At 50.6% G+C, this 10,063-nt stretch overlaps 1 non-coding gene across 1 annotated transcript; it reads right to left on the bottom strand.

Annotated features, from left to right (window-relative positions):
• Positions 1–8,946: 8,946 nt before the first annotated feature.
• LOC111733709 lies at positions 8,947–9,050 on the bottom strand. Its single transcript, XR_002778128.1, has one exon. It is a non-coding gene; the product is annotated as a small nucleolar RNA U13 (small nucleolar RNA).
• Positions 9,051–10,063: the final 1,013 nt, after the last annotated feature.

The following is a 10,063-nucleotide window of genomic DNA, read 5'->3' as shown; positions in this document are numbered from 1 at the left end:
AGGACTCGCCGGGGGCACCGCGGGGAGCGACGAAGGCCTCGCGCGGCCCTGCCCGCCGCACCTGCGCACGCTGCGCCTTCGCCCTAAGTGCGGAACTCGCCGCCGCAGGCTAGAAATGATTTCGGACGCTCCCGAAGCACCTGACACACGCCTCCTGGCAGCTTCACAGCTCACTTTCAAGGGTCACCCCCTTATTTCTCGACTGAGGGAGACGGGACTCAGGGGCCAACGTTCAGGCTCTTTCTCCCCGAGGCCCTGGGGAGACAGGGAGATGAGCGCCCCCCTGAGGCACCCTCTGCAGAGCGAGCCCACCCAGCTCGGTCCACTTCTCCCACAACCAGGGGCTCTCAGCACCTGCGACACCATGGTGTGCACAGTCAACATGCGGCACAGGTCACCCGGTCCAGTGCGTGGACCCCAAGACGCAGGGGCAGTGCTGCGAGCTCCATCTGGGCCCACAAAGGACTGGGCGGGGGACCCGGGGCGCTCGGGCCCACATCACAGACTCTCTGTGCCACACGCACGTCAGTCTCCTCCAGTTCCCCCGTAGAAAGCGCATCACAGTGCTCTGGGGAAGCAGATTCACAGATCCGCGGCGTGCCACGCAGACGTGGCCACCAGGCTGAAACGCCCACGGCTGGGGGCACAGCAAAGGTGACCTCCGTGCGTGCGGGCATCACTGGTAACCGACAGAACCGGAAACGGCCGAAGTTGCAAACAACTGAGCGCTTAAATAGAGGATATTGGCTCATTTGAATTGGTAATCGCTAAGATGACATAAAGATATGGTGATGTTTGTGCAATAATGTAAAGCGGGGAAAAAAGGAGAAAACGGTTTGGTTTTCAACATACCATACAAAACTGCGCACTGCAGCTACAAAGTGCAGGTAGATACGCACGTCGGTAGAAACCAGAAGGGACTGGAAAAATGAAAAGGGGGGAAATGGACGTATGCGGCAGAAGGATTATGTGTGAAATTTTTTCATTTTAAATTTCCTTTAATATTTTAGTAAGATTTTAATAAATTATACTTTAAAATTTTTTCTCTCCTGAACTAAAACTTTCGTTAAACAAAGAAGCAACTTAACCGGAGGCAGCGAGGGAGGATGACATCGGCTGCCTGTCCCACCAGGCAATGCAACGCTAACTGATGGGCAAGAGAGAGAGAGAGGCAGAGAGAGAGAGAGGCAGAGACAGCCCCGTCCTGGACAAGGAGCAGCCCCCTTTTGTGCTCTGAAGACCGACGAGCAGCGGGCTTCGGAGATGAAGGCGCACTCAGGGCTCTGGTGTGCGGCGCTGCCCCTGGGTGTTGGGCTCCATTGGTGGGTAGATTCAGCCACGGCCATAGGAGCGGTCAGAGGAGCAGATGGTGTGGCTGAGCCTCCCACGGGGGGCACAGCCAAGGCTGGGGCTGGAGGGAGCCAGGGCCTGGTCTCAGCCACATGGAGTCCCAGAGAGAGGCAGGACTGATGGCTAGAGACACCTGCACACAAAGCGGGGGAATCCAATGGTGACAAAACACCATGGCTGGCAAGGAGGGAGCAGCCCATTGCAAAGCATTACAGCTCAGACCCATCAGCGCTCAAGGGCAAGGCATAAGGGGCCACCAGGACCCTAAGAGGGTGGCAGTGGGAAGTGACTGAGGCAGGAGCACAAATGATTAAGAATTCCTAGCCTGATAGAAACATGGACAAAGGCCATGAATAGGCATTTCAGTGAAATGTAAACCAAGGCACGAAGCCAAAGCACTGCCCAGCCATTCCATGGCAAAAATTAAGAATCCAACAACGCCAGGGCTGGAGAGGCTGTGGACCAGATTCTCTGAAACATGGCTGAGGGGAGTGAACCCGGTGTAACAACTTGGGGAAACTGGTTGGCTTTTCCTTATAAACTCGGACAGTCACATGCCCAACAGCCAAGGAGATCTCTCCTGGGTGTAAACCTAAGACAAAGCCCTACACGGCTACCCCAGGAACACATTCCAGAGAGTTCCCCAGCCTGCTGGTAATAGCTGCCACAGTTCTGACACCCATGGGCAAAAGATGGAACATGGCGGCAGAGGGAGGGGCGGTTTTCTGCAATGGAATATTATACAGTAGTGAACATGAATACCATGAATTAACTCCAGCTAAATAAACAAACAAAAATGTGTGAATCTTCATAACATAATATAAAGTGAAAAAAATCAAGTCCAGGAGACTACTTATGTGATGGCTAATTTTGTGTCAACTTGGCCAGGCTGCAATACACATATATTTGATCAAACACCAATCTAGATGTCAGTGTGAAGGTATTGTTTAGATGAGCGTAACATCTAAATCATTGGACTTTGAGTAAAGCAAATCATCCTCCATAATGTGGGTGGGCCTGGTCCAATCAGTTGAAGGCCTTAAGAAAAAAGACTGATACAACATCAGCTCTGCCATTCTGTTTATCTTGAGAACCCTGACTAATACAGCTTACAGTATGATTACTTTTTTACAAAGTTAAAAAAATAAACATAAACAACATATTTTTTTAATGTAGAATTTGGGTCACCTCTGAGAGATTGGGATACACTCTAAGGGGAACACAGATAGTAGATTTACATTTTTGTCAGTGTTCTAGTTCCTGGGTGGGCTGGTAATTCCAGAGGTTTAATTAAAATCTTATTATTGAATGAATGATAGAAAGGGCCACGATGCATGGACTAATAGAATACATCATAAACCAAATATTTTAATCAATCAAATTCTGTGCATAAAATAAAAACTGAATGTTACACATCAGTATGCATAGAATGATCTTAGTTTCTAAAGTTTCCAATATGAGTATATGTACATACACAACTATATGTGTAAATTTGCATTTAAAATTTTGCATAGGAAAAACTCAAAAGGATAGACACACGTGTTTCTGGGTGTTGGGTGGCATTCTGAGTCATTACATTTTCTTAGTTTGCTTTTTTTTTCCCCAAATTTTCTACAATAAAAACATTTTTTTTGTTTTTGTTTTTTAAAGAACACATTTTTTTTAATAGGAGAAAAACACAGCGCACCACCCGGAAGCCCCGCTGTAACTCGGCTGTGACGGTCTAGTGTGTGTTCTTATTGTACTTTACCAAGCGGCTCCAAGACACCCAGAAAGTTGAAGCTCACATACTTCTTTTGGATTTAAGCCTGTTAGATGTTTAATGAGTGTTCACTGTGAAGGAGACAGAAAGATAAGACGCGGTCCCTCTGTGTCCCGAGCAGTCTTCTGAGTCGTGTGAGTGTAAACTGCAGGCACGATGCCTTTTTTACTTCCAAATATTTCAGTATTTCTCACTGAAATACAACATTCTCTTGTTTAACCACAGCGTAGTTATCAAAACCAGGAAATGAACGTTAACACAATGTTATTATCTGATCTGCAGACCTCATTCGGATTTCTCCAAAAATGTCCTTGATGGCAAAGAAATGCCCAAATCCGGCACCGCACAGGTTTCAAGGGCTCTGTGTCCTTAACCTGAGGCGGTCCTGCACCGTCCTTCAGGACACTGACTGTGTGATCGGTTTGCAGCCTGTGACTCTGTGGGTCCCCCTCAGGGCAGGCTGCACTTTTGGCAGGTCCACTACAGAGGCCGTGCTGTGTCCTCTGTGATTGTGTCAGGAGGCACCTGAGGCCGATTTGCCCTCTCCTAATGACAAAACTGTAGTCACGGGGTGAGGGCGGTGGCTGCCAGGCCTCTCTGCTGCAGCTACCATTTCCGTTTGCACGTAGCAGGCACCTAGAGGGAGAGCCTTTGAGACTAGGGGAATATTCACTTTCCTCAGCAAACTTCTGCCCACTTGTTTTTATGTCTATTGATGATTCTTGCCAGAATCAGTTATTACTACGGTCATTGTCAAATGATGTGTTTCGAATTCCATCATTCCTTCTGTATTCATCGCTGGGCTTTCTACTTAAGAGCCTTTCCTTCTCTCTCCGCTTTGTTTCTATCAGCAGGTGTACGTGGATGCTCATTTCAGTTAGGGGCTTAACACCGACAGTGGTCATTATTTAACCCTTACAGTGTCCCAGATGCATTTTCCGGCAGGGATGTCCCGCGGAAGCGTCCCTTGTGTTCTGGACACTTATTTTCTGACACAAGGTGTTTCAGCTCAGCTCGCTTTTCTCCCCGCCAGCCGTGAAACAGACTCTTCTCCCCGGGCCCCCAGCTTCTCTGCTGGAGGACAGTCTGAAGACACCAAGATCCGAGCGCTGCTGGGGCGTCATGGCTTCTAGGAAACGTTCTGTATAAATGCACCGATCCGCGCACGCGCGCGAGTCTGCATCTGCGTGTGTGTCCACGTGTCTATATCTATTTAGGAGTGTGCGTGCGTGTGTTTCCAAACTTACGTGTGTGCGCGCACACAGGCATTTGTGCAATAAAACCAAGAGCTCGTGCTGATCCCTTGATTCACTTCCGGTTCTGCAGGCTCTGACCCGCCTTGGAGGTTCGGCACTTCCTTCGGGTAAGGGCGTCTGTGAGGGCCTCGCACGACGCAGGCGGGACCTCCTGGCCTCGCGCTGCACTCCCCAGCCTGTGCGGCAGGTAGACCAGCAACCCGCAGCCTTCTGGGCGGTGTTGGGGAGGCCGGAGCCGGTAGGACTGTTGGGGAGAGGGCGAAACGCTGGGATTTTCCGGGTGAAATGAGAAGCCAGAACAGATGGCCATCGTCCAGCTCCACGGAGCAACCGCGAGCGACCTCAGGGGCTCTTGGGAAGGGCACACCTGCTCCGCACAGCAGCTGGGAGCCGACCGGAGGCTTTGTGGGCACAGCTGGCTCTGCCGAGCAGAGACAGCTGGGGGAGGCCCTCACACCCACGGTGGCCGAGGACAGGCCACCCCCGCTGCTTAGGGCTGGAGAGACGGGTTCCAACAGCGGTGACCTGAGCCGCAGCCTCCTCAGACTTGTTTGTCATAACACCTGACACACTTGCCACCAGTTGTATTTCTAGGGATCCTGTTCCCTTTAAGGCTGTTGGGTTGCGGCTTCAACTCTGTCGTCCAGCAAATGTATTCCCCAAAGAAAGACAAAGTGGGGCCAGTCTTTGTGTATGCACTCGCCTCCCCATCCTGGTCTTTATAGAACATGCAGCCTGGGCCACCTGCCAACAACGCAGAGCAGGGCGAGGCCACCAAAGCGTGCCCTCCCTGGGCCAGGGCACAGCGGGGAGCAGGAGTGCCAGCCAGGGTGTTCTGAGGATACGGACATCGCCTGGGGGCTCTGGGGGCCGCAGGAGTGTTGGGAAGCAAGAGGTGAACAGGTGTTGAGCCTCTCCCGCCTCTGCGAGGGCCGCAGGGTGTTATTTTAAAGCCAAAAGGAGCTGCAGGTGGTGGAGGGCTACTGAGCCGACCGGCGAGGCCCGAGGCTGGGACACCGCCTTCCTGAAACCAGCGCCAACCCACTTCTCCACTTCGGGGAAGACGAAAGTCCCCAGAATATACAGTAGGCGCGGGCCTCTGCCGGCCCTGGCGAAGCACGCTCCTCAGACCGTGCAAGATCACATTCGCTTCCACCGCACGAATCTGAGCGAACGTACCTGGAGGCTAAGGCGCAGCCAGCTGGACCCTGGGCCCGGAGCGAAAGGCTGCGATGCGCCTGCGGCAGGGCTTAGCCTGGGCGCGTCGGTGCCAGCGCCTGGAGATGGCGCCCTCAGCACCTGCTTCTCCGAAGCCCCCAGCCTGCCTCCCTCCACGCCACTTTCCTCACGATGGCAAGGGGCAGAGCAGCCAAGGGCAGGACAATTTCAGACTGAGGTCGAGAAGTGCCCCCAAACTCAAAGTGGGGGACAGTCTGTACAGTAAGTGGCCTTTCCCTGTCAAGTGTGTCACTGCCAGGAAAGACACAGACACACTGAGGAAGGGACAGTTCCAGATTAAAGAGAGAAAGCATGTGGGCCCGCTAAATGCAACGGGAGCTTTTGCTACAAAGCACGTAATTGGGACACTTGGCAAACTCAGAATCAGCCCTGTAGATTAGATAATAGCATCGGATCTCTGTCAATTTCTTGATTTTAATCACTGTGTACAGGTTAGGCAAGAGAATGGCCTTGTTTTAGGAAAAAGATGCTGAAGAGTAAAGGGGCATCGTGTCCTCATCTTTTTTCTCAAATGGCTCTGGAAGGAAAAATAGAGAGATAATGAAGCCACTGTGGTAAAATAATAACATTTACGGGTCTGGATAAAGAAGGCTATTCTTGAACTGTTCTGTGAGCTTCCATCTTAAGCTTAACAGGGAAAAAGGCATGCAATGTCCAAACCCTTCCTCCTCCCGGCCTGGAACTGGAGAGGGCTGGCCATCTGAGACCACTGTCCCCCAACCCGCACCCCTTAATACCTCCTCAGCCCTGGCAAGGCCGCCCCCATCTGCTCCTCCTGCCCAAGTGGCTGCGAGAAGCACACGCTCCGCCCAGCCTTGGCCCCGATTCCCATCCTGCCCAAGCCTCACAGTCTCCACTGCCTCCTCCTCACTCTGGGCCTGGAGCAGACACAGCCATCCATCACGATCGGCTCCCTCCTCCCTCCTGCCCATCAGAAGCTCTTGGGTCTCCCCTTCGCTCTTCCTGGTCTCAGAAGAAAAAAGATGCCACAACCTTCCCTGCGCGCCTCCGGCTCCAGCCCCCACCTGAGGCCACTCCACCAGCAGCACGCCCCCACCCCCACAGGCCAGGTTGCTCTGGGCAGCCTCATGCTTCCCTCTACCAGTACCGCCCTTTCCCACCCCGTCACTTGGGCAGCCCCTCATTACTCCTGCTCTCGCATTCACTTGATAGCACTGTGGCATCTGGCCCCCATGCTCCCCCCAAGGTGGCAGTGTCAAAGACAGGAATTAGAATCAGAAACTTGAGCTGCAGTCTCTCTCCACCTCTTCAGACATGTGTGACTCTGGGCACATTTCCGGAACGTGTGGGCAGGGTACGTGCAGGCTCGCTCAGTGCAAACTGTAACATCTGACCGCGCGGCCTTTCTCTCTCCCCATCTTGTTCGCCTGCCCCCAACTTCTCTAATCAGCCTCGTAGGAGCTGACGTTAAAGCCACCCTATCTGCTGGCAGCTCCCACACCTGCATCTCCGTTTCTGGCCCCATTACTGGCCCCACCTGTCTGGGACCCACAGCTGCTTGGACATCTCCCCTTGGGCTTCCAGCTGGCCCAAATTTAACATGCTGACACTTAAAGCCACTCTCATTCGTGCTGGATTTGCCAAAAGGCAGTCACAGCAGGTGCTTTAGGCTACCAAGAAGTAATAAACTTATGAGAAAAAATTTTGACATTCCAAAAATGCATCAGCGCAGCTCATCCTGTAGTGTGGAGCTTACTGTGAATGGCATGGGGCAGAGCACCTAACACCTGCAGCACCGGGGCCTGAGGTCTTGTCAGTACACCCTGTCACTGCCACCAACAACCCGTCCTTCCTAACAGTCTTGGGATCTAGTCACTCGGAGCATCCTGTGTAAAACCACCCTTTAGTCCTCTCTCACATCGCCATGTCAGGTTTTTAACCCTTGACCATTCTCCTGCCCCAAAGCCCTGCACGCTCCCTCCCTACCAGCCGCATCCAGTCCGTACTGGCTCGGATCTGCAACTCATCATTGCCTCCTAACTGAGCCTGCCCACGCTGTCCTCTGCCATGGGTCACCTCCCCGAAGCACAGAGTGGAGGTGTCATATTCCTGTTTACACAGCTTGGTGGGCTCCCCCTTAACTCAAGTCCAAACTCCCACCTATAAGTCAGAGCCTCCGCCATGGGGCCCAGTCCAGCTGCCTCCCGCTCTGCTGTTCACCACCCCTTCCTCACAGATTCTGGGCTCCAGCCAAACCAGACTTCTCACCATCCGGGAACAAATGTTCCCTCTGCCCAAAATAACCTACATCCATCTCCACCTGTTGAGATCTGTCCTTGAAGGGTCATTCAATAAATAGTATTGGGACAATTGGTCTTTTGAAGGAAATTTTTTAGATTCTTCACTTCATACCACATACCACAATATATTCCAGATAAACCAGAGTTAAATATAAAATATAAGTATAATGATATGAAATAATTACATATATTAAAACCAAACTGTAAAGACTCTGAAAAAAATGTGTGATTATCTCAAGTATATGAGAGGGTAGAAGATCCTAAGTTTCAAGGCAAAGAATAAAATTTCAAAGGAAACAAAGCAATTGTTGACACTTAACAAATAGACAGCCAGCTATTTCTCCTGAAAAATGGGTTTATGTGGGAACAACAAAGAATTGCAACTTGGGAGATGCAGCGTAAGGGCAGGTGAATATGGGCACGGCCAGAGAACAAAGGAGGAACGTTCTTTTATAGAGGGAAGCTGCGTTCAGAGGGGCTGTTGTAAACAGAGAATCTATTGGAGGAAACTGGGAGTTGGAAGTGTGGTGCATTTTCATTGGCTGGGTGGTTGCCAGGGAGGAGAAGAGCCTCCTCCCTCCTGTTGGAGTAGAATAGAAACCATCTCCTGTTGGAGATTGAGCCTATGGCTCTTCCTGTTTGGGGTAATTGACCATGAGGAGTGGAGCTGGAGAACTCCCCTTACAGGCCCTTCCCACTCCAAGCCACACGGGGTTTGTTTGTTAATCTTCACACAATAAATCTAACTCTAAAATAGAACTTGGCTCTTTAAAACCAGACTGATAAATGAACGGAGGGATAGAGAGCCTTTCTCATGAACTGAATGTTGTGATTCCCCATGCAGGAAAGTGGTTTGATGAGCAAGGAATTATAGAAGGAGCTTTGTGGATATCTTATATAAAGGCCAAGTGATGCCTGACATCACATTCCTTCCCTGGGCATTCCCAGTGTCCAAATCCTCTCCCAGACTGAAACGTTCAAGGCCCCAAATTTCATGTCTTCCCCTGGATTCTCCTGTGTTTGGCCGAAACTATTATTCTAATCTTGTTTGATGAGATCTTTTTTTTTTTCCTTCTCATGTCAGACAGGTAATGTGCCCATGTCATAACAAGGTTTGAGGGAGGCACCTCTCCCACAATAGCATGAACACCCAATCATCAAGCTTATGAACTACAGCAGGATCTAGCTGGGTCTTTTTTATGAAACAGGAGAAGGGGTGATGAATACTTAGGGAGAACTTTCTCTGTGCCTGGTTATGGTGCTTTATCTGCTTTATCTCATTTATCGACTATAAAACAAAATCGACTAGGTATTCTATCACCAGAAAGCATTTACATGAGAAAAAGAAAGGACTGCAATCCAGTAGGTGTATGCACTGGGAGCCACAGGGAGGAAGAGAAAAAAAGCAGGAAGCCCCTCTGAGATGGAAGAGCACGTTAAAGGGAGGGGCTGTTACAGTCACAGAGCCGTTTCCTAAACATAGCTTTTCCTGTAGGTTGTGACAGCTGCTCCCTCAGGCCCTCCTGATTCCTGTGTAGGTTAAGGTCTTTGCCGTGAATCTCATCACATTTAATTCTTATAGCAACCCGAGGAGATAGGTATTATTCCCATTTAACGAGTGGAAACAACCGCCCAAGATCGCACAGCTAGTATGAGATTCAGTCCCAGAACAAGTGACTCTCCTCCCATAGAAAGCCGTACTTTTTACTTCTTTAATCCATTCCTGTTTGTACATACAGCGACACGTGAAACGTGTTCTTCTGGGTTAACATGTAAAGTGGCTGTCAGTGCCTGTACAGGTAGGTGTTTGATGAAAGCTAAGGCCTCCCTTAAGTTCTGCACTGCATCCCCATTACAACGTCTCAGTTCAGGCCTTCATCACTTTTTCCCTAGATCGTCATCATGGATGTTCTAATGCTCCAGGCATTTCGTGGTATTCTACGAGCTACGGCCGCGTCCACGCTTGAGCGCTCACCGAAACTTAGGTACCATGCTAAACGTTTTTCATGGATGACTACCCGACAATCCTGTTAGGTTAGTTCTGCTTTATTTTGAGGGGAGATGACCCCAACATCCTCCCCCGCCCACGTGAATGTCCCTCTCTTTACATGCAGGAATAACGGAGGTATAACTTGTCTACAATAAACGCACTTATTTAAAGCCTACAGTGCCACGACTTTTGGCACATGTGTGAA

This window comes from Pteropus vampyrus, unplaced genomic scaffold (genome assembly GCF_000151845.1).
Source record: "Pteropus vampyrus isolate Shadow unplaced genomic scaffold, Pvam_2.0 Scaffold620, whole genome shotgun sequence".
Classification (NCBI taxonomy): Eukaryota; Metazoa; Chordata; class Mammalia; order Chiroptera; family Pteropodidae; genus Pteropus; species Pteropus vampyrus.
Note: the sequence above shows the minus strand (reverse complement) of the source record. Positions and strands in the feature narration are given on the sequence as shown.